Raw genomic sequence first — 25,248 nt, forward strand, 5'->3', positions numbered from 1 at the left:
CAAAGCATCAACAACCTTGTTCAACTTACCACTGGTATGCTTGATCATAAAAGTAAAGCTTTGCAGAAACTCTACCCACTTGGCATGTTTCTAGTTCAATTTTGGTTGTTTGTTTATGAATCATAATGCATGATTATCAGAATACAATATAAAATCCTTTCATAGAAAAAATGTCTCCATATTTTTAAAGCTTGTACAATAGCATAAAATTATTTATCATAAGAAGCATACTTCTTTTGAGCTTCATTTAGTTTCTCACTAGATTATGCCATTGGTCTCTATTCCTGACTCAAAATTGCTCTAATTGCAACTACACTAGCATCTTTTTCAACTTTAAATACTTTTTCAAAATCAGGTAAAACTAAAATTGGTTTATCTGTGATTTTCTTCTTCAATAACTTAAAATTTTTGTCTGCTGCTTCTGTCCACTTGAATGGCTAATTAGTCTCCTTCATTGTTTCAAGAATTGGTGTACAAATCTCGCTAAAAACTCTGATAAATTTCCTATAAAAACTTCCTAGACCATGAAAGCTTATTACCTCAAATATGTTCCTTGGAATAGGCCAGTTCCAAATCACTTGGACTTTCTCAGGATCCATTTTCAAACCTTCTTTAGAAACTACAAATCCCAAGTAAATTAATTCTTCTTTCATGAAACTACATTTCTTCAGATTTATCAGTAGTTTCTCTTTCTGCAGAGTTCTTAAAACCAACATAAGATGCTCCAAATGTTCTTCTTTGCTTCTACTAAAAACTAGAATATCATCAAGATAAGCAATAACAAACTTGCCTACATATTCTTTCAAGACTTCATCAATCTCATGAATGTGCTAGGTGCATTAGTGAGTCCAAAAGGCATCACTAACCACTCATACAAACCACTATTTGTTTTAAATGCAGTCTTCCATTCATCTCCTTTTCTCATTCTTATTTGATGATATCCACTCTTCAAATCTATTTTAGTAAAATACTTTGACCCACTCAAACAATCCATCAAATCATCCATGCGTGGTAAAGGAAATCTATACCTGATAGTGTTCTTGTTTATGGCTCTAGAATCAGTAGACATACGCCATTCACCTCCTTTCTTGGGATTGAGTACTGTTGGTACAACACATGGACTAAGACTTTCTCTGATTATTCCCTTATCCACCAGTTCTTGCACTTGTCTTCCAATTTCTGCATTCTCTTGAGGAGTTAATCTGTATGCTGCTTTATTTGGAAAACTTGCTCTTGGTATTAGGTCAATATGATGACTAATACTCCTGATTGGTGGCAATGCATTTGGCAACTCATCCACAATAATATTAGCAAAATCATTCAACATGGTTTTGATTTCTTTAGGTAAGTCATCTAAGTTTGTGGAAGTCAAAATTACCTTAGGTCTCCCTATGACAGCAAAATGCATTTCTTCACCTTTTCCAACTTTTTGCAACAACTCCTTTCGACTCATCAGCATAACATTGTTTCCAGCTTTTCCTTTGTCAGTTTCATCCTTCAATGGTAGAAATGTATGTTTATTTCCATCCTTCTCCAGAGTATAAGTATTTCTCCTCCCATCATGAATAGCTTTCCTATCAAACTACCAAGGTCTTCCTAGAAATACATCGCATACATCCATTGGAATTACATCACACAATATCACATCTTTATAAGTACTAATTTGTATCTCTACCTTGCATTGTTCTGTCACAATAATCCGATGTCCTTTTTGCAACCTTGACATTTTGTAAGGAGTAGGGTGTACTGTTTTCACTAATCCTAGCTTGTTCACCATTTCCATAGAGAAAAGGTTATTGGTGCTCCCATTGTCAATTATCACCTTGCAACACCTTGGGTTTTGCATGTAGTTCTGAATAAACTCTTTCTCTGAGCTGCTCCTCAAGTCTCTTTCTCTCCCTTAAGCAATACCCATTTCAACAACAAGGATTCTCCTACTTCAAGGGATTCTTCCTTGTCTGCAATTTGAGGTTTTTCTTCATTTGCCTTAGCCACATTCACATTCCTCTGACTTGTCGCTTTATTATGAGGACATTCCCATGATCCATGTCCCCATTATCCACATGTATAACATCGAATATCTCTTCCTTGGTCTCTTCCTCTGGGTGAAAATCTACCTCTATTAAAGTCTCCTCTCTGTGGTGGTCTACCAATTGAGCTTCCTGCTTCACTTTGATGTTGTTGAAACCTTGGTCGGTAGTTCCTCTACCTCTTACTGAACTTTTCCCTCTAGTCCTCTAATTTTGTTTCCTCAACATCTTTTATTCTGCCTTCAAACTATATTGATAGGCATCTTCAATTGTCTTCAGACTCAGCAAGTTGATCTCATCCTGTATGTCATATCTCAAGCCATTGATGTATCTCGATACCTTCTCCATGTCATCCTCTGCATGTCTTTCTCTAATACTCAGCCTATAGAATTCGTTTTTGTATTCTTTGATAGACATTCCTTTTTGCCTTAAATTCTGTAACTATTTGAAAAGATTTAACTGATAATCTTTTAGCATAAATTTAGCTTTCATTTTACTCACCATTTTATCCCATTCCCTGATCTTGGACTTTCTTTTCCTTTTTCTAGATGTTTGTAGTTCATCCCATCGAATAGTTACATGACCCTTGAATCTGGTAACTGCAAATTTCACCTTCTTTTTATCATCAACCTCCTCATAGTCGAAATATTTGTCCAATGCACTGATCCAATCCATTAGCTCATCTACATTGAGAATCCCTTCATACACAGGAATTTCCACCTTTGGTTTTCCACCTTCTTTAGCCAACATCTTGATAACTTTGGTAGTCGCGTTTTCCTCCTCTTCTTCTTCTTCCTCAGAAGATTCTTCTACAGCATTTGCAACTCCTTCATTAGGTGCTATCCTCTGAGTAGTTTCGATTGTGTCCATCTGTGTACGTAGATTCCAGATCTCCTCCAATAGAACTACATTTTCTTCAGGTCTCCCTTGACCTATGCTTGCTCCTCTCCTCGGTGGCATGTTTACTGCAGTCAAACTCAATCTCTATGCTCTGATACCAAAATGACGCAGGAGGTTGACAAAAATAAGACGGTAGTCTAAAATAGACTAATGGTTAAGTTGATAACCAATCAGCTACATTTGATCGGATTCTATATGTGACCTTTTTTTACCTCGAGGGTCCCACTCTTCACTAAACACCGTTGGACCCACTTCAAATTTACCTTTTAACAAGTGCTTCACTCTGCACCATTGATCTACTCCATCTGATCCAATGGTCATCACACGATCTCGCGCAGACTCTAGCACGGTTTTTATCACTTCAGAGGCATGCAAGAAAAGATGTTTTCTCTCTCCTCCATTTTCTACGTGTCAAGTGCTGAGGCTAATCACATGGGCTTGGAATATTACCACTTACCACCTTTTGGGCATGTGATATACCACTACTCACTCATCAAATACAACCCACGTGGTTTAAATTAAAACATTAATAAAGCGCTTAAGGAAGGTTTAGAATTTAATCCCAATCTTTAACCTTTAATGCTAAACGACCGCGATTAACGATAAAACACATAAACACCAAGATTTATAATTAAAATGTTAAAATAGAGGAAATTCCCATTTAGGGTCTAGAACACTGATACACTGACACAATTGAACTTCTGCACCTGAATTAACACACAACTTCACACTTAACCAATGTATTCAATAAAATAGGAATTACAGGGTCTTTCCCCTCTCAGCTCAATTACAACAGATTTATTTGACCTCTGTCACAACCTCAAGCCCTATCTATCACTCAAACTCTCGCTTACTCACTCAAATCCCTATCATCTCAGCTAATCCATCTCCATTACATTCTTTTCTCTTTTATGAGTCAAATCCTATTCTAACTGCATTAACAACCCAATCTCTATTTTAATCAATCTAACAATTAAATCTCTATTCTTAAGCTCTGTTACACACCTATGCTAACAAATTATCCCTTAGTCTAACATAATACAATTTTCTAATTATTACAAAAATGAAGTAAAGATCATTTGGAGAGATCCAACCCTCTGTACTAAAATTGACTTTTGTCCACTCAGGTCAATGAAATTCAACTCATTTAGCCACAACATGTGAGCAAACAATCACATTGCTGGCTAAGTCTGGATGCTCCTATATCACTGATGGAGCTGGATTACTATGTATCAGATGTACTGAAAAGAGACACTTATTAATAAAAGGAGATTCGTTGCTAGGTTTAATTCATTCTTATATTTAATCTTGTGAATTATTTACTGCATTTTATAAGTTAATCTTTCCTTTTACAGGGAAATGAGTTGGTTGGCTAGGGCCCTATCTACCAGTGTAGGAATATAGTTCTCTATATAATTCTTGATTACTGAATTATTCTCAGCTCTAGATCGAGTCTTTTTCAACCCTAAGGCCAAGATGTTAGTATTAATGCTCAGGTACAAAGATTTGATTTTGGAATGCACAGTGAATGACACAGAGTCTTTATATGATTAAAATTGTTTGGCTATTGTTTGAGTGGAAATGGTTTTCATTTGATATTAAATGCGCAGGTATGAGGAGTTCATTGAAGGGAGTTTATTGTTGATTCATTATCATTCTTGCACTAGATTTTACTGTTGTTATTTAGTTAGGGTTCGATTAGCCCTTTTAACAATTCACTTAAAGGATTGAATGGTTTCTGAGTTGAGTAAGGTTTCTTTGGTTTACATTCTTTATGGATGACGCCAAAATAGTTACATTTTCTTTACAAATTGTGCGGAAGGTTGATGATTTGAAGTAGTTCAGGAACAAGATTGACTGAAAATTTTCTCATTGTTGGAACAATTTGATGATTTGTGTGTTTTTGATGAGTATGTTTTTAAGCTATTGTTGAAACATGTGTTCATTTTTTAGAGGATTTATTTACATTGAAGTATCAATTAGTGTTCATAAAGGAGGCCAACATCTAGAGTGATCTTGGTGCTGCTATGCAAGTTAGTGTAGGAATATAAGTAAAGATTTTCATTTCTTTTTTGAACTCAGAAGACTGATTGTTTGGTGTAGAGACAGGTTTTGCAAAATTTGATAGGTTCATTTCGCATTGATTGTGATACACCTGAAAGCTTACGAAGCCCTGGTTTGACAATTATATGTTGAGGATTAAAGGTACAATTCTAACACCCAACAAAAAGTTTATTTCAAACTCCATTAATGTTCTCGTCAAGAATTCATTCCAAACTATGTTTTCCTACATAAATTCAATCATTTAAAATATATTTAGGCATTTAGGGTCTTTGCTATAGTTTGTGGCCTTTATCGAGATTCACTGTAAAGGATGGAGTCGAGATGGAGATCTTTGAATAATTTTTTTTAGGATTTTGTAAAATCTTGAATAATTTAACCAAGGTTTACTACAACAATTTGCGAAGAATGCAAGGTATGTAAATGTCATTTCACCTTATATATATGTTGTTGAAACATTTTGAGAAATCATTATATAAAGAAACATAATATGCATTGATAGTTTCATTTTTGGAATATAGGTGAGGTACACTGAATTACATTTAATGTAGTGTACATACTTATAAAGTATGTAAACAAATATTTAAAACTAATTTGTGTGTGTAATGCACGTTAAAAAATTAGACAATCAATTTGATGAGGAATTATTGAGGAAATTACCAAGTCAATGCCAAATAATAACTTAATTAAAAGTTTTCAACTATTAACGAAAGACGAAAACTATTTTTGAAAGATGATTTTTGAAATAAATTCTTGTTTTCATTTAAATAAGTAGTTAAAGGAAAATTATTTGAGAAGTTATCCAAACATTTCTATAAAAACCCCAATTTCTCATTTGAAAATGGGTTGGCTGGTTGAGAAAAAAGATTTATATTTTAGAGGCCCAACTGCACCTCATTCACAGGCTAGATATGATAATCTATAACGTTTAATTTTGTAGTTCGAATATGATATTCCAACAATTTTCTTTTTATTTTCCCATGTAGCCATATGATGACTTATATTGCAATTTAAACTATTGACATGATCAATTATTTTAATTGTTTTTCATTATTTAATCTTACCTCCTCTCATGTATGTATCTATATATATATATATATATATATATATGTATGTATATATGTATATGTATATATATATGAATGAGGCAGAAAGATTAAACTATTTACATGTTTTGTTTTTAATGGAATTGCCTAATGCATAACATTGCTTTTTGTTGTGGCAATTCATGTGAATATTATTTCATGAGTCATATGTTCCTTTCATTCCTTTTGTTTTTAATTTTTCTGTTATTTCATATGCTTACATCTCAAATATGTCAACAGATAATGCATTGACTTGATCATAGTTTTCTAGTTATAGCCTATGTGGGATTAGTTTGTTTTCTAATATACATACTATTGGATGATAATCTTATTATTAACGCTCCTCTTTTGCAGGGTGAATGAATGGTAATAATACATGATGTTATATTGTATCATGTTTTGTGTTATGATGAGTTACTAATAAATGGAATATAAGCATAGCTAATGTTTAATTATTTTTTGTTTATATTTGATCACTTCTTTTCATTCGTTTTAATATCTTGTGGAATATTATTTTCTGGTTGCATAATTTAGGGTTACAATCTGATATCATTCACTACATGTTGTATAGGTCTCTTTTTCCTAGAGCTTCACACTTTACACTATTTATCAAGATATTAATAACATGGCCATATTTATTTGTGGAAATAGAAAATATATTAAAACTACATTAACAACATGGAATACCCCCTAAGTTGGAAGGAAGCCAACTGTTGTGACCTGAAGTGCGAGGATTCTTAGAATCCTTAGTGAATGTCTTCTTGGGTTGTTATTAGTTATCACGACAATCAACCAACAAATCCTAAATAATATCAACAAACAATTCAATTAGTTTGATCCATAAAATGTCAATGCTAAAATATTGTGCATTGAGAACCAAGTCCATAATTTTTTTTCTAACATGTTGATATTACAAGACCAACGAGCCTATGTATTGTAGTCAACAATCTCTAAAACATATTTGAGAACTAATAAAACCGAGTTCAACTAAAAAACATTATACACAAAAGCTTCAAAAACGGTCATAAGACTATGATATCTAGTCATAATGGCATTCATTAAAAATATCCCATAAGTTACTAATGATTGTAAGATACATTGTTCCCAATAAAAATCTACCCGCATAACGTTGCATGTGGTATTGTTAAACAATGCCTCTCTAGATCAAGCAATGCACTAGGATATTTTACATTATGTGGTCATATTCTTAGCTTAATATTTTTTTTTAACCCTAGGGACAACCTTTGGCTGAAAGGAGGTCAGTGCCTAGGACATATTTTCAAAATAAATGAAAATATTTTCTTTTAAAATTTTAAATATCATTGCCAAGAGATATTTACTTCAGGTGTAATGTGATTTTAACTCTTGGAAAAGATAAAAAACCCTTAAAGATGTCCAATATGTTTGTGACTAAACTTTACTGAGGTTGTAGTTTCGCAAGATGGAATTCTAAGAATAAAGATTCAATGTAGAGGGTTGAGATAAAATCCTTTACACAAAATATTACTAGAAATTATGGAGTGAAAGAAAATGAGTTGATGAAAACTTGGAGTGTCTTTTTTAAGGTTTCTTAAAGTAAATTTTATAGATATTGTTTGTTATTCTTGCAACATTAGTAAATCAGTTTATAGAGAGAGACCAACAACTTCATTACACATATTCCAATAGAAGAATAAACATTGTGATTGACTTACGAGGATATAGAACACATGCTATAACTAACACACATGTGGAATCACTTGAATTTTTTTTTAGTTCTCCAAGAAAAACTTTAGCACATTATAAAACAAAAATTATGATCTTGAGGCCAAAATTTGAAACCCTTCATTGGTCCCTCTATCTTCATTTAACGAAAAGTTACAATTGAAAACAATTACGAGTAACTGTTAATTGTTTTCACTACCTCTTAACATTTCTTAACTATTTGGGTTTCTTTAAAACATTTAAAATTTATTACAAAAATAAAAACTGAAATTATTTCAAATTCTCAAAATACAAGTCATTTGGAATTTCGAGACTCTTGTTCTTTTGATATTTTTTCTTTTCTTGATGTGGCCCCAGGTCCTAAAACTTGAACATTCAATGGGATGACAATATTGGCAGTTTTTCCAAAGTGCTAGATCATGAACCAAGCATTGGATCATTCTGTTATAATCCATATTCATATTTGTCACCTTAACATAGTTTGCCTTGTCTATAAATAAAGTTTTGATTTTCTAAAGTAACTCAAAATCTCCCAGTAGATAATTTACTATTGTTGAGCCCTTCAAAACTGCATTTTTATCATGTGCTAATTTGATTTTTCTTTTGGCCTCTACTAAAAGTGTTTCATATCACTCCCATGAAGAAGGTTTCCATGTTGATCCTAGTAGGTTGGCTATCCTACTCTAATTCTTTTATCAAAGTTGAAATTGAAATATGAAACTAATTCTTTGACTTCCTCCAATCTATCCTCTGCTTATTTCTTGTACATATTCCTTTGAACCATATTTCTTATTTCCAACACTACAACTTCCTTATTCACAATATCCACAACTCTTAGCTCTTGGGAGGATTTGGAATTCTAATAATCACTAATCTTCCTTTTTACATATGCACTTTCACTTTAATTTTGTTTATAAGAATAATCATATAAGACGCTCTAATCATGGTTTTTTCAGCTCCAATAACATTCATATGTTCCCAAACAACTCGAATTTGTTGAATTATATTGTCCCATATAATCAGCCTTACTTGAACCAAAGACATGTTCCCTTTGAGTTTCTCCTTCAACTCCTTTATTTCCTCGCATGTTGACTGGTAGTTAGAATTATATTAACTTTAATTCTCCATTGACACATTAAGTTGTCTTTATTTATGTTTCAATTGTTCTTTAGTATAACTTAGGTCCTTTTGTAGATTCTTAAGCTCATCTTCTTATTTTTCATTCAGTCATGACCCTAGTCACTTCTCTATAGGTTCTTTTGAATCTGTTGGCACTACCACAATGCATACATGCTTTTCTATTATTAATAATAAATGGGCCAACAGTTCTAGGCAACTTAAAAAATAAACCTTTCCAAGCTGGAACAAAATGGATCTGATCCACATTCAAACTTTTTCTCATAAACTCCAAGGAAAAGAACCTCATAAATGTAAATACAGACAACTTATAAGGTGAAGTTTATGCACCATATAGTCTTATCTCCAAACAATCCTAAAAACTATACCAATCACCAACTATGAAATATTTGCTTAATTACAACAAGGACTTCCCTTGTGGAAAAATTCTAGGATCAGGTATATTATTTTATAATATTGTATACAACTTACATAAAAGAAGATATATAATGGGAGAAGACTTCAGTATTTTCTTTCCTTCTAGCAATATTGGTCCAATTAATAACTAACTATTTTTGTTTATTATGATCAATAATATTTAACCCTAAGTTGAGAAACTGATCAACAAGGGTGTATAGGAAAAAATAGACTAACAAAGATTGGTATCTAAAACATTCAATGATGCTAAAATTATGAAATTCAAGGTTTGAATTCTCCTAGTAGGCAGGAATATCTAACACAATATTTGGTTGTATTATTAAAAGAAGAAATGTTAGAGATTGGTAATTGATAATTCTTGTATCATCCTTCCCCAATATGCCCATATTCACTGAAATAATTGCCTTTGCAACTTTTGAGACTATGGTTAGGGGAAATGCACTGGTAGTTGGAGGAAGAGCATAATTAGAAGGCAAAATGAGTCTAAAATACTTCTCTTTTTTTTCTTCGAATAGATTCTGATAGGTGGAAAAAAGGAAGTAATTTGTTAATGTTGTGTAGTTATCAAACTCACGAAAATTTAGGGCTTGGCAAATTAACTGAGAAGACACTTGGAACTTATTTTCACATACAGAGTTCATAACTAAATTTTGTTGAAGATACAAAGAAGAAGTAATCCAAATAATGAATTTCAGGAAAGGATAAGTATGAGGAATAACGGCAGCACCAAAACCATATTTTGTTACTCAAAGAGGGACCTCTAACACAATTTGAGTGATGAATAGTTTTTTAGACTTCCATAAGGTTCAATGAACAAACAAGGTCAAAAATATCCCTATTTGTGTCCATTAGAAGAATGTGTGTGGATGACATGGGAAAAATAGTTTTCTTGGCCATTTTAGCTTTTGTCCTTTTAATTAAAAATGGAGGAGATTGAGTAATATTATTACCTGGATACTTTAGGAGGAGGATGTTGGAATTCTATGATGAGAACGAGAGTGATGTGTCTGAAATGATAATTGTGTAATAGGATGAAGACGAGTTTTATTTGATGATGAGGTAGGAAAATGAAGTTATTAGGATATGGAAAAAAAAAGTACAGAAAAATGGAGGTGGAAGATGACATGGGGTTCTGAGTTGCCTCGTATATTACACACTTTCTTATTGCAGAGTCTATTTTTCATCATGAGTGGTTTCAGTAGAAACTGTTTTTCAGCCTCGGGGGCTCCCATTCTTGTAAGTGGTTTTATTTTGAGTGATAGCAGGAAAGATATAGGTCATAGATCTCACTAATAGTTGTTTCAAGAAACAAACCATCTAGGGATCCTCCACCCATAATTTTTGATTTATTGATGTTTTCGAGTTTCAATATGGGAAAAAATTGATCCAAACATATGATGATGTGTTTGCGACATGCACACCTTTTAATATTTGGTTGCTATCTATATATATATATATATATATAGATATATAGTCATATATATATATATATAGTCATATATACATATAGTCATATCTATATATATATATATATATATATATATATATATATATACACACACACATTCATGCTTCACTTTATAAGTTTTAGCTTGCAATGTTAGGATTCCACTGAAATATAACACAAAAACCTTATAAGAGTTTAACAATACATTGGCTAAATGAGTGCTTATACCTCCCTCTTTTTTTTTTTACATATATAAATTCTTTGTATTTCTCTTTTTTTAAAGCCAAAAATTAAAATTATCTACAATAGAGTGCAAGGTTTCTCAACAATTACCATTGCGGAAACTACTACCATGGATGCATGTTCAACTACTGCTTCTGCTTCAATTGCACCAAGAATAGGTTGTTTGTGCCTTTCTTCATTTGCAATATGCATGCTAGCATATTCACCAATAGACATTCCAATTAATCCATCACTTGCAAACATTTTAGTTATGTCAATCCTATATATGCATTAAGTCGAGAACGTGACCAATGGCACCCACCAGAACTCCCAACAACTCTAGTAAAAACAACCTGAGTTGTTGTAGACGATAGTAATGAAACACCATCGATTTTTTGTTGTGAATGTGATTCAGATGCCTAGATATCAGATGCCATGTTTGGAATTTTAAGGAAACCCCTTCGTGAGCCATCCACTATACATTAATTTGGACGCAATCTAGCATGACTCTGACCCTTTAACCACCCTTGCAAGGAAAGTAACTCCCAGCCTATGTAATTAGCAACAGGAAAATAATGATGTAGCTGTGATGATGACCAACTTCAGAAGAGTAGTTGTAGGTTTACATTGGAAGATGTATTTAAAGGATAGATGCCAAGGCATGTTCTGGTTAGTAGCTTGTCTTTCTTGCAAATGAGGCCGCCTTAAAGAGCATTCTCCTAGATAAGATGTAGTCCTTGGTTTTTTTTTCCTTGATGCCACACCCCCATTACAAAATACCACATTCTTATATTCTTGTACAAGAGAATTCCTTTTCCTATCTCTCATGAAAGCATTCCTTTTTGTGGGTCTCAATATGTCAAGACCAAATCCATAAACATTATTTGTTTTTTCATCAGACTATCTGTTAGTAAATGCATTTTTGGGTACGTTATCATTTATAAGTTACACGTGATCCTCCACGAGACATTCAATTATAAACATCAATAGGGGTTGCCTAAGAATTGTTCTAAGTTTGAAAATCATGGTCATTTGTAATTTCTAGCAGCGGTCTAACTTCACCATGAAATTGTCTATTACTGGAAGTTTCAACCACCATACCATCTACCCACAAATATTGAATAGTATTCTCTCTTTTTTTGCTAAAGAAAGAGTCGTACCTTCTATTTCTTCAAATCAAGCATAATTTACAACATGTACACATTTCCACCCAACTGAGTGGTGAAATACAAAAAGGAAGATGTCCTAAAGACCCTAGGTCCACCAACCTCAAAAAGTGCTCGTCAAACACTTTTGAGTACCGAAACAAACGTGCGATGGGAGTCGCAGGGCACATGAACCCTCCCCCCTAAAACCTGCACCAGCAAACCCTTATCCTACCGCTAAATCATTGCCATCCATTTCCTTTTTAAACCTGACGCTGGTGATGCATATCACTCCATAAAGGAGCTAGATGTTTAAACCCCGACCACACCAAACCACTCACACTATCCTGAGCATTGTTCAGGCTTGCAAAGATCAGACGGTAGAGCTGATAATCGCTCAGTTGAAATGACCAAAGTTTATTGTGCGATGAGGGTGGTTTTCAGAACCGACCCTCATCCACGTGTCAATTGTTGTATGGTATCGCTGCCTAGCCTGCGAAACCACCTTCAGCTTGAAAGTGATGCAATCGCACCAAAAACGACTCGAGAAGTGGTTTAATATCCCAACCCTGGAAAAAATGGGAAAAGATGCCTCCCGAACAGGGCCATCGGTTATTCTTCTCTACCTTTCTCCCGACTATTAGAACCAAACGCTCGCCTTTGGGGATCTTCGGTTTTGTGATAACCATCATTGCTGAGGCCGCCTTTGGCGTGCTAATTATCGTAGACCTGTCTGACCAAAAATGTAAATCCTGCATCAATCTGCTCATTGTGTATCGAATTCCTTAGTGTTTTTCTAATACACTTTTTTATCTTCTTTTGCTTGGTTATGGCAAAGCTCTTTTAGGTCACTCTATGGCGTTTCAAGCCAACATGTGGAAATTATGATATCTTTGCAAGGGACACCTTGGTTGGCTAGAATGTTCATCAATTTGTTGGCCTTTCTATGAATATGGATGAATCTGAGTGTGAGTAGTCCCTGAACATGATCCTGTATTTTATGGAGCACCCTTAGTAACCTCTAGTGTTTTTTAACTTTTTCCGGCCCTGTTCCATGACTAATTGACGCAGGCAGGAGGCTACGAATACCAGGATCTTAAACATCTGTTGCATATCAACTTACATCACAACTTTTTCCCCAAATCAAATCCTCAATACTTGGCAAACTCACACTCTGCCATTATCTTGTGGAAACTATTTTCATTTTATGTTTTAACATAAGGACCCAACAATCATTACACAAGAAAACTTATCATCATTCAAATCACATCAAACATTCAATGCTTCCATAAGCAATCTTAATACTTCTCATTCACATATGGCTTGATTCAAGAATGCGCCCTTACTTTTCCTGTTCGACCAGAATTCAAAATGCCAAATAACACAATACGGTCACTCTTCTTTCAACATATGGCAAATCGATCCACATTCAGTTTTCTCAATAATATATGGTCTTCAGTTCTGAAATCAAATCTTTGACTTGGTAAAAATATACCTGTCCCCTTTAAAACTTTCCATCTTTGATTTATTAAACCCAACACATTTGTGTATTTATTTCCAGCTATGGTAAATTACAATATTCAGGTTCTGTTACATATCGAATGTCAACAACAACTGGGCTATACAATTCAGAATGCGCCTTAGATTCCAGATCGCAGCATTCGATTCATTATATTAATTCAAAAGACCATTAGTGGTAATAAACCATACCTGGGCTATGCAGCGTTAAGCCAATTGCATCAACTATCATATTGACTGCAATTTTTTTTATGATTCCTTTTCCTAACTGCGCCTTGGAACGCCTTTACAGTCCAATCATGCCTTAGAATTCCGCCAATTCTTCCATCTCGAATTGTATACCTTGTGTCTTTAATAAATCATGACCAAATCTAACTATATCACGGATTCTACAACCCGATTTAACCATAAAAGCATTGTGACAAACTCATACTTCCGCAATCCAATTCACTCACAGATCGACTGAATCTGAATGTATACCTTTAAGTTCTTTTGCTGTTGCATAGTACCTCCTCTGTCTCTGCAAAGAACCGCAATCGTTCCATTCTGTAAAACATTAACACATTATTAATATCAGCAAATACAACAGTTGTTTAGATTTTCAAAAATGATTTCACCATTCCGGAAAGTGAAATTGCCAAAGTCGTGGATCAATCTCCTCTTAATTGATATCCGAACCCATCCTTTCTCTGAGATGTTTGATTTTTCTACGTCCTTTGTTCAAATGTCAACTTGGACTCTGCGCTATCCTATTTTGTTCAACTCTGTAATTCGATCACATCTAAGCCTGCAGCATAGACTTCAATCATAATTTCAATATAACAAATACCCAAATTGCTCCAATCGGTCTTCTTCATGCATCGATTTTTTTTAACAATCAATCCAAATTAATTTCTGCAATATCCAACATTCAATATCATTCAACCAACAGCGCCATGCACTCATACCATGACTGGTAACTTCAGGGAACCCGCTGTTCTATTTCCATTCTGGTGCTGGCTACAAAAAATTTATCTTTGGCCTGATATCCAACACTCATGGCCCTTTACAATTACTGAAGGCTTACAGCCTTGTTGTTCAAGCCTGCTCTCAATCTCACAAATTCTCACAATCTCAATGTATTTTCCTCTAAAACTTCTTCCTATTTATACAATTTAAAAAATCATTAAATTAAATGCTCAATCCCTTCAATTCCTCAACAAACCCCTAAATCTCTCAACATCCCTAAAGGATAGCTCTTTATCCCTAAAATCCTTCCACTAATTAAATTCCCTCATATCCTTTTATTAAATAAAAAGATATTTACAATAGATCCTCACATTTTCCTATTTTACTCAAATTAATTTAATAAAATATTAAAAATCATCACACCCCCTTTTAACATATTTACAAAATAAAAAAGCGCCCTTGATGCTCCTGCATCAGACTCCCCATGTAAGAAAATTCATGACCACCTGGTCATAAGTCTGGATATCTCCTCCTGGATCCCAAATTTTATTTTGTAATCTTCCCATGCTTGTCGATTGCTTTACTACTGTTGTCATCTGCTGTTGTCTTCCAGGTTTCCATATTTTGTGCTGTAGGGCTCCACTTGCTCTGCTCTTGCAATCTTTCACTGTCATTCTCTTGTTGTCGCTCCTTTTCTTTCTTTCAGCTGTCTTTCTCTGGGATGTTTTTGTCATTAACCTCCTTATCAACTCAATTTCTCTGTCCAGTATGTCCTCTGTCTGCTGATTGTTTCCATCCCTTGATTGCTGAACTCTCATTCTTGCTTGTTCTTCACCCTTACTGCTGTTTTGCACCTTTTCTGCTGCTGCTAATATAAATGTTGCGGCCTCCCAATCTTCCTTTCCCTCTGCAACATTCCTTTGCTCATCACCTGCAACTTCTTCCTGATTATCATTTATGACAACTGCTTTGTCATCCTTCTTCAGCAATCTCTCTTTAACATCCTTCAGTAGATGTTCTTCCTCTTCTTCTTTCATTTGACTATCCACCTGTGCCAAATATGTTCTACCGTCTGCAACAACATCTTCAATCATAAGACAATCATTATAATAAAAAAAATAAGGCCTCTGTACCTCTTTTCCCTTTAGCAACACTTCAGTATGTTGCGTTGATTTCTCTTCTTCTGTCAGCATATCAGTATGCTGATCCAAACTCAAAGAACTCTTGAGACTGTCAGCTAGTCTCCACTTCTCATCAGCTATTTCAATGATGTCTTCCAGCATTTGTCCACTGTAGTGAACTGATTCTTTTCCAGCCTCTGCTTCAAAACTTTCATCTTCTGGAAGGTACTCTTTCACATCTTTGTCAGCTTTAAAAGACTGTCTATCTTCTTCCAAACCTGCAATCACACACAAATCATTAGTTTTAAAATCACAAGACCTTACGGTCTTGTTTGATGCTTCAGTCATCAAATCTTCGGGCTGCTTTGAATCATTCATATGATTCAACTCCTCTAGCTCTTCATCACTTTCAAAAAGTAATGGTCCACTCTCTGGGTAACATATCGAAACTTCAACATCTTCCTTTTGCTATAGCTCAACTGTTTCGAGCTTCTCTATCCTCTGTTTGGCATCAATAACCTGTTCAAGTTCCCTTATTTCCTTTATCAACTGCATATTCACCTGATGATTGCACTTCTCTTGTAGTCTCTGCCACCTCAGCTTCTTTCTCATGACATAACCACGCTTCTGTCTTCCTCATTTCTTTGCAACATCTCCATTAACACCTCAAGCTGAACTGCTACCTAAGCCTTCTCCCTTTCATATTCCTTTTTTCTTAACTGTCTCTGTATGCCAATTGCCTTGGCATCCTCCTTCTTTTGTCCTCTGTTGTGGTTGATTTCAGAACCTCTGTTACTACTGTCACTAGTCATCATCCTTTCCATCTCTATGAGTTCCTCACTCACTTTACTATGAGTTGCACTAAAGCCTCTTCAGCAGCAAGTCCTGTCCTGCCGCTACTTATCTCACCAAGCTCTCCTCACTCAGTCTTTTGGCAAGCAATTGGTTCTATCTCTGGAACCTCCTTTGAGCTCTTCCCGGCTTCAACTCATCTGCCTGTTCTAAGAACACAACTGTCCTCCTTATCCAATCTCTATTGGATTTCCTCAAGGTTCTGCCACCTCTATGTTTTCACCTAGAAACTTTCACCAACTTCCTTTATCTGCTAGCAATTTCCTTTTCGGAGTTGCAATAATATTTCAATGCAAATACTACAATATTCTATTCTTCAAAAACATATCATCTTACCTCCACAATCTCATCTGATCTTGTCCTTCCATTTACCTGCACTTCAGTCTCATCATTCCTGCAATTCTGTCCAGCAAATCTTTATGCTTCCTCTGCACAATTCACTGTCAATCAGATTTTAGAATCTGATTCTCTCTTCCAATCTTCTGGCTTGATCTGGCAAACTTCAGCTGTCAGCAACAATTCCTTCTTTGCTGCAACCATCAATTCTCAATCTGTTTCTTGTCAGTAAAACTCAAATCAAAATTAATCAAACACAATACCTGCACGATCCAAGTGAATTTTCATTCCCCAACATCGCTGTGGATTCTTTCTGTCTCTGCAATCTCTGCTTAATTCTGCTTTACCTGCCTCTAAGAACTTAACTGTTCTTCTCCATTCTCCCAGCTTCAGATTTTACCTGCATTCTGTTCACTTGTAATTGTATATGCTGCATATCAGATTTCAAATCTGATCTTCATCATTCATCACACAAAAAATACGTTTCAGTTCAACAAACCTTCTTGCCCTTAATTCAGAAAATAAACATTTTTCAATTCAACAGAGCCAAGCTCTGATACCAAAATTGACGCAGGCAGGAGCCTGCAAATACCAGGATCTTAAACATCTGTTGCATATCAACTTACATCACAGCTTTTTCCCCAAATCAAATCCTCAATACTTGGCAAACTCACACTCTGCCATTATCTTGTGGAAACTATTTTCATTTTATGTTTTAACATAAGGACCCAACAATCATTACACAAGAAAACTTATCATCATTCAAATCACATCAAACATTCAATGCTTCCATAAGCAATCTTAATACTTCTCATTCACATATGGCTTGATTCAAGAATGCGCCCTTACTTTTCCTGTTCGACCAGAATTCAAAATGCCAAATAACAAAATACGGTCACTCTTCTTTCAACATATGGCAAATCGATCTACATTCATTTTTCTCAATAATATATGGTCTTCAGTTCTGAAATCAAATCTTTGACTTGGTAAAAATATACCTGTCCCCTTTAAAACTTTCCATCTTTGATCTATTAAACCCAACACATTTGTGTATTTATTTCCAGCTATGGTAAATTACAATATTCAGGTTCTGTTACATATCGAATGTCAACAACAACTAGGCTATACAATTCAAAACGCGCCTTAGATTCCAGATCTCAGCATTCGATTCATTATATTAATTCAAAAGACCATTAGTGGTAATAAACCATACCTGGGCTATGCAGCGTTAAGCCAATTGCATCAACTATCATATTGACTGTAATTTTTTTTATGATTCCTTTTCTTAACTGCGCCTTGGAACGCCTTTACAGTCCAATCATGCCTTAGAATTCCGCCAATTCTTCCATCTCGAATTGTATACCTTGTGTCTTTAATAAATCATGACCAAATCTGACTATATCACTGATTCTACAACCCGATTTAACCATAAAAGCACTGTGACAAACTCATACTTCCACAATCCAATTCACTCACAGATCGACTGAATATGAATGTATACCTTTAAGTTCTTTTGTTGTTGCATAGTACCTCCTCTGTCTCTGCTAAGGACTGCAATCGTTCCATTCTGTAAAATGTTAACACATTATTAATATCAGCAAATACAACAGTTGTTTAGATTTTCAAAAATGATTTCACCATTCCGGAAAGTGAAATTGCCAAAGCCGTGGATCAATCTCCTCTTAATTGATATCCGAACCCATCCTTTCTCTGAGATGTTCGATTTTTCTACGTCCTCTGTTCAAATGTCAACTTGGACTCTGCGCTATCCTATTTTGTTCAACTCTGTAAGTCGATCACATCTAAGCCTGCAGCATAGACTTCAATCATAATTTCAATATAACAAATACCCAAATTGCTCCAATCGGTCTTCTTCATGCATCGATTTTTTTTAACAATCAATCCAAATTAATTTCTGCAATATCCAACATTCAATATCATTCAACCAACAACGCCATGCACTCATACCATGACTGGTAACTTCAGGGAACCTGCTGTTCTATTTCCATTCTGGTGCTGGCTACAAAAAAATTATCTTTGGCCTGATATCCAACACTCATGGCCCTTTACAATTACTGAAGGCTTACAGCCTTGCTGTTCAAGCCTGCTCTCAATCTCACAAATTCTCACAATCTCAATATTTTTTCCTCTAAAACTTCTTCCTATTTATACAATTTAAAAAATCATTAAATTAAATGCTTAATCCCTTCAATTCCTCAACAAACCCCTAAATCTCTCAACATCCCTAAAGGATAGCTCTTTAACCCTAAAATCCTTCCACTAATTAAATTCCCTCATATCCTTTTATTAAATAAAAAGATATTTACAATAGATCCTCACATTTTCCTATTTTACTCAAATTAATTTAATAAAATATTAAAAATCATCACACCCGCTTTTAACATATTTACAAAATAAAAAAGCGCCCTTGATGCTCCTGCATCACTAATTTTCTTGGCCGCATTGATGACTAACTCTGAGTTAGCTTCTATTATCACATTCTGGTAGTTGTCATGTTTCAGAAGTTCTAAGCACTGCTCCAATACCATTAGTTCCGCGATGTTGTTGGTGGATTTTCCTAAATGACAATGGAAAAGGGAGATGATGTTTCCATTTTCATGCCGTAGAACTCCTCCAAAGCCAGCCATTCCCGGGTTATCTTTTGATGCTACATCGATGTTATATTTCAAAAAACCTTTCGGGGGGGGGGATTCCAGAATTCTTTAGGCTTTTCCTTCATGCTTATTTTCCTATCTAGACCTTGTGGAATGAGCCCCTGCATGTTTAACTGCTTGAGTATTCTCAAATTAGTTTTTGAGGGGGACTTCCTGGGGAGATCCCTGACTGTTGTCCCTACTGTCTCTTTTAACTGTTTCAAGATTTGCTTCAACAGGCGAAGAGAGGAATTCTGCTCTTCTATGAAAATTCTTTTGTTTCTTTCTTTCCACACATTCCATATTATGAAACTTGGCAAGAGAGCCCAGGTAGAGTTAAGCACTTCATTATCCAAAACATTATTTCTCCAATTGTTTAGGGTGTTAGTGATACTATTTTTTGTCTCTATCGGACTGATTGAAGATGTTGGCAAAAAAATCCCATAACCTAGAGGTGAAAGTGCAGCTATTGAGAAGATGTTCCATTTTCTCCTCTTGTGCTTCACAGAGCTGACATCTCGAGGGCCCCAGCATACCCCTCTTTCTAATATTTTCCCAGGTTAGGATTCTCCTATGGTGAACCAGCCACATAAATAGTTTGATATTTATCCAACTTTTTCTCCTCAACAACTTCTGCGAAATTTTGACCGGGCCTTGGGAATCTAGCCCCAGGAGAATACCTTTTGCTTCCTTAATATTGTAGCTGCCCTCTTTGTTGTTACCCCATCTTAGTTGATCCTGCCCTTCAATGACAAGAATCATCCTCTGATCCATCATCCTCTTTATGGTTTCTGCTTTGCTGTTGAGGGTACTGTCCCCTCTGCCATCTATTTTCTTCCATGTTCTCCATTTTACTGTATTGTGAGCTTGATCCCAAAAGTATTTTACCTTTACTAAACCTTGGTTGTCTGTCTCATGCTTGAGGCCCAAAAATTCCTCTTTCAAGAGTGTTGGTTCTTGTTGCCATTTATCCTCCCAGAATAGTTCCTGATCTCCATCTCTAATTTCCTAGAAACTATTTTTTTGAACCACATCTCTGTTCTCCCAGGCCTTATTCCAATATTGAATAGTATTCTCACTCACAAAAGTGGTGGGCCAAAATAAAAAAGGGAATGGAATCAAAGGTGCAGAGTTAATGCCAGAGGTTGAATTGTCAGAATGTATATGAGGATGAATGGGGGTGAAAATTACAATTGGAGAAGGATATTGCAATTAATTAATGTCCTTAGAAAAATAGGCCAGTCAAGATCATTAACCTACAAATAAACATTACAAAAAATGAGACTACCAATGGACGAATCTATTGTAGAAGATTTTTCCCACATAAAGGTGAAACAAAGAGATGGGAGCACAAAGTATCAAACCTCAGCAGTAAAAACAAGTGGAGAAAGATGAGGATGGAAGTGCATAACCCGTAGTGATTGATGTGTTCGAAGGAAAATTACTGGTGATGGTGTATACTTTTTATTGTTTTTCCATGTATAAAGCTCATGAAGTTACAAAAAAAATTGATCATTATCAAACTTGAAACATATAAAAGATCAATATTGAAGTTCATTGACTACATCAAGCAAAGGAAATAATTATCATCTATGCAACCACAAAATAAATATGCTTTCACTTACCTTATGGCTGGAAGTTACAACTAATAAGTCTCCTTGGGCATGGAATACAATAATAGAAATCAGGTGGTTTGTGAAAAAAAAAAATATAAGAAACAACATTATGTTTGGAATGTAGCATTCTACCTTGTAGTAATAATACCTGAAAAGAGTGCCAAAGAAGAATCTACTACTCTCTGTAAATGGGTCAAATTTTCCAAGCTTATTATATTACATGGTAACGAGATATTAAATTTTAGAAGTCATGAGACCCAATGCAGTTAGTGGTATTTTCATTCTAAAGGTGGAATTCATGATCTAGGCACCCACTTACAAGTATTTCAGAATGGCTTGGATGAAATCAAACTTGCAGATTGTCCCAAGTGAGAATTATCAGTAAAAAATATAAGTCATGATAATCTTTGGTGTTTCCCATACTCCTTTGCATCTAGACTTCAATTCAAAGACATCATGAAATTTGATTTATATGGTTTCACATCTTGATAATGTTATTACAAATTGATGAAATGAAAGGATGAAAAGCAACTATAAACTAATCAATATCCAAATGTAAATGAGAATTTCATTTACACAATGAACATAAAAAAAATTATGACAAAATTTAAATTAGAACTAGACAATAAACACAAAATTGAATAAGGATCCAAAAAGTAAGAAGCTTCCTGTATACAACTAGAAAAATGGTGGCTAAGAAACTATTTGAAATAACAAATTAAGAAGTGAATGAAATAATGGTACAACATAGTTGTTATGTCCTTATAATACTACTGTATTCCCTTATCAGTATTGTCGTTGTAGCCCCTTATTGTTATTGTTGTGCCCATGTTGTCCCCATATTGTTATTAGTGTGCCCCATAGAAGCCCACTATAGTTATTTTTGTGCCCTTACATTATTATTGTTATGTTGGCTTTGATTCTATTGTGACCCATTAGACTCTTATATATAGAAAGGAGGTCTTGTCATTTGTATCATCCAAGAATTATTTACTAATGTAATGTAAAGGAGGTTTCCCACTCGAAGAGGCTAATTTTGTTGGAAATAATACTAAGAAGGGTAGGGGGTGAATTAGTATTATCAAATCAATAGCTTTTTCATTTCATGCACAGATTTATATATGCTAGTTTAATGAAGGTAACTCGCGTGTACACGCAACTGTCTTTAAAGAAAACATCGTATATCCAGCAAACTTATGATTTAGTTAATTCATCATATCTTGACCTTTAATCAGTGCATCGGTACTTCATTAACCATATAAATAGTAGCCATGTGCAGTAATAATAGGAAAACCATCACACATAAGAAACACACATGAATACCAAGATTTAAGGTGGAAACCCAATGCGGGACAAAAACCACCTTATGTTGTCTTCTTTTAATATAAGAAAAACATGTTTATAATCTTATACTACTGCAGACTCATACCAGTACACAGGCACCCACCTGCAGAAGGCTACAATCTTCTCTCATTCTCTAGCTTCTACTAGAAGGGAGCTACAACCCCCTAGCTCTTATACTAGCCGATTTGTTCACTAGTACATAGGCATTGGCCTATAGAAGGTTCGAACCTTCACTCGTTTTCCAGCTGCTACTGGAAGGGAGCTCCAACCCCCTGGCTCTTGTACTAGCTGATCCATTTACTAGTACATAGGCGCCAGCCTACAGAAGGCTCCAACCTTCACTCATTTTCCAGCTGCTACAGGAAGGGAGCACCAACCCCCTAGCTCTTGTATTGGCTGATATGTTTACCAGTATGTAGGCATTGACCTACAGAAGGCTATGACCTTGTCTCTTCCTCTAGGGACCACGTTTCACAAATTTTCAGACTGGATACTCATGGAACACAACAACACAATCTGAAGGCTTCGTTTCATAAAATTTTCATACTTGACCCATCAACAATATTGAAGCTCAGAATCAATCACCACTGCAATACAACCATCAGATACATCTACATCAACCAATCACTGAAACTCAATCATCAATCATTGAATCAACCAAAACTGAATCAATCGCTAAAAACCCATCATCGCTGAAGCAAATCACAATCAATCACTTTGAACATTCAGACCACTGTCACCATAACACATTCACCAGAACACAATGTAGAACCCAAAACTCTGCATCAATCACCAGAACCAATTTGCAACTTCAAACTTCATTTTTCATACTGTATATACTACTTTGATGTGTCAAACCTGCATGTATACATGCTTTTATCAAAGCGAACCAGTGTACGTATCTGCAAATACTAACTTAAAAACTTCACATCTATTCCAGACTTCATTCATACCTAGATCATACATCTATAGAATAAAACATGGGTCAGTATTCATATCATAGACTATCCATGATCAAACCACATAATGATAATTCATTTTAGGTCTTATGATCTTGATGCATCATCCATCATCAACCACATAGGTGCATCCTTAGTTCAGATCAAGCAAAGCATCAGAAACACATAACCTACATATTTGATCTAACACTTCATAAGAATCCTTGCACACCTTGGCCTAACGATCTTCTCCTCCTTATATATCTTTAGGCCCTTTGTGAACACCTTGGACCAAAACCACTTAGGACCAATACCTTGGACCAAATACCTCAGAACAAATACCGCAGACAAAATAACTTGGACCAATACCTTGGATCCAAAATACCTTGAACCAAATACCTCGGACCAGAACCTTGGTTTTCCAACATGTACTATTTTCCTCCTGTGGGAGTGTGTGTATATGTATACGCTCTTTTTTTGTGTGCCTGTGTGTATACGTTACTTTGAAAAAGTGAACAAGTGTATACCTATCTTTCTTCAATATCTAGAGTCTGATCTGTAATCCTTTGTTGTTAACCTCTTGCACTATGAACTGTCATCTGTGTGAGTTTCCATCAAGGACAACACCTGTATCATAATACCAAAAATCTCCCCCTTTGGACCTAATGGCAACAACAACACCAAGACACTCTCCCCCTTTGACATCAAGGGCAAAGGGCAGACCAAGATATTCTCCCTCTTTGATATTCATTATGTTGTCCATGCTCCCCCTGAGTACATGTTGAATTCTCTAATTAAGCTCCTGCTTTGAGATTCACTAAACCGTCCATGCTCCCCTTGAGCACATGTAGAGTCTACAAAAATATTTTTGAAAAGAATAACATGACTCTATATCTCAACTAAGTGATTATGACATTCCTATCACCAATGACTCATACATACATCGATATCCCAATCAAGTGGGGATACACCAATTTTGACTTATCCACCCAACCAAGTGGGGATATACCAAATGTTTATACATGACTGAAATAGAAATTATTACGTCATCCTTCCCATGCATAGTAGCGTTACAAATTAGGTATTTTCACAACCTTTAAATGAAATGATATACAAGACATTTATAACAAGGACCACCAATCTAAAAAAGACCATGATGGTCATCAACTACTATCAGCAGCATCAAGATCAACAACCTGTATGTGTTTATCCTCAAAAGAATCACCTGAATAAACAAGTATGTGGACCATGCAATATAAGCATCTTCATGTACCAAGGTCTTCTATTATAATTCCAACAATGCATTATTAGAAGCATATGCTCCCCCTGAACCTGTGCCAATTGTTCATTGTCAGATCTAATCATTGCAAATATTAGTAAGAATAGTCAAGGCATCATCATCAGTTAGATATACATCAACTTTTTAATATCTTATGAGCACCAACACATTTCCACATATCATCAGCAGATTGTAACCATCATCAAACATAGTAGATAATTGACTCAACCATATCATACCCTATTTCCTAAGTTTGTCCCACTACTTTTTCCTCAAACCAACATATATGCAACTGTGCAGCTTCAAACTCATGTATATACGTGACGTGTCTTCATGAAACTTGCGTATGAGATTTAGAACACTGAAGTTTCACACTTTTAGCTCCCCCTGAGTCTGTTATGTTTGTACACTGTGCTATGCCACATCTTTCTAACTGTATTTCCTTCTTCTTCCATATCTTTGAGTGTGATGATGTTTTCTCCTTTTGGTATGGT

Source organism: Pinus tabuliformis, chromosome 3_2 (genome assembly GCF_031772625.1).
Source record: "Pinus tabuliformis cultivar Carrire ecotype Pingquan chromosome 3_2, CPIR1, whole genome shotgun sequence".
Classification (NCBI taxonomy): Eukaryota; Viridiplantae; Streptophyta; class Pinopsida; order Pinales; family Pinaceae; genus Pinus; species Pinus tabuliformis.